A 1766-nucleotide genomic window follows, 5' to 3' on the forward strand; every position below is an offset into this window, starting at 1 on the left:
CTCCCAAAGTGCTGGGATTACAGGCATGAGCCACTGTGCCCAGCTGGGAAAAGCAATTTTTAAGTGACAGTATATTTCTCCTCCGAAATCACAGAGACCAGAAGGAAGTGACACACTACTTTCCAAGTGCTGAAAGAGAAGCACTGTCAATCGAGAATTGTATTATCCAGTGAAAACAGCCTTCAAAAATGGAAGGGATATCATAGCAATCTCAGATGAAAAACTACTAAGAATTTGTCACCAGCAGACCTACCATTAAAAAAATGGCTAAAGGAAATTCTTGAAATAGAGAGGAAATGATAAGTCTTAGAACATCAGGGAGGAACACAGAACAACAGAAAGAGTAAAAATGTAGATAAATACACTAGACATTTCTTCTGCTGAGTTTTCGAGAGTATCTTTGATGGTTGAAGCAAAAATTTTAACATTGTCTGACATGGTTATTGAAGTATGTAGAAGAATTTTTAAGATAACTGTGAGAGAGACGCCTTAAAGGAATTGTAAGGTTTCTATACTTCAGTCAAACTGGTAAAATGTCAACACTAGTAGACTGAAATATCAATATAATGTAATATGTAGAGCAGCTATTAAAGAATTTACACAAAGAGATACACACTAAATCACTATAGACATATCAAAATGGAATTCTAGGAAGGTGCTAGTAACCCAAAGGAAAGTAGGAAATAGAAAACAGAAACAAAGAACAGAAGAAACAAAGATAGCAAAAAAATTCTATGGAAGACCTAAGCCTTAACATACAGGTAATTACATTAAATTACAGTCTAAATACACTAATAAAAAGATAGATTGGTGACTGAAACAAGCCAGGCACACAAAGTCAAATATCACCTGCTGTCACTCATAAGTGGGTGCTAAAAAATGTGTGCACATGAAGACAGAGTGGGGTAACAGACAATGAAGACTTGGAAGGGTCAAGGAGCATGAGGGAGTCATATGATAGGTAATTACTAATTGGGTACAATGCACATTATTTGGGTAATGGATACCCTAAAAGCCCTGACTTGACCACTATGCAATCTATGCATATAACAAAACTGCATAGGGCCGGGCTCAGTGGCTCATGCCTGTAATCTCAGCACTTTGGGAGGCTAAGGTGTGTAGATCACTTGAGGTCTGGAGTTCGAGACCAGGTTGGCCAACATGGTGAAACCCCATCTCTACTAAAAATACAAAAATTAGCGGGGCATGGTGGCAGGTGGCTGTAATCCCAGCTACTCGGGAGGCTGAGGCAGGAGAAATATTTGAACCCAGGAGGTGAAGGTTGCAGTGAGCTGAGATTGCTCCACTGCACTCCAGCCTGGGTGACAGAGTGAGGCTCCATCTCTAAATAAATAAATAAGCAGGTTTTTATAAACATAGGCCAGATAATGTCACTTCTCTGTGCACAACCTTCCACTGGTACCACAACTCACAGCAAATGGAAGCCAAAGGCCTTACAATATTGTTAACAACCCAGCTTTCAGGTCACAAAATTCATCTTGAAACTGTAGCCTACTGAGTATTCTTAACATAAACATTTCCTTAATATAAAACAATACATATTCACTGTAGAGAAAATGAAAAATATAAAACATGTAAAGGGGGAAATTACTTATAATTCCACAGTCTAAAATAACCACCACACTGGTTGTTTTTAATATATATATCTTTTTGTAAATCTAGTTTTTACAATTTAATGATACGGAGGCAAACAAATTTGCCACATCCATAAAAATTTTGAAAACAATCAAATAGAAATAAAATAA

This window comes from Colobus angolensis, unplaced genomic scaffold (assembly GCF_000951035.1).
Source record: "Colobus angolensis palliatus isolate OR3802 unplaced genomic scaffold, Cang.pa_1.0 Scaffold242, whole genome shotgun sequence".
Taxonomy (NCBI): domain Eukaryota; kingdom Metazoa; phylum Chordata; class Mammalia; order Primates; family Cercopithecidae; genus Colobus; species Colobus angolensis.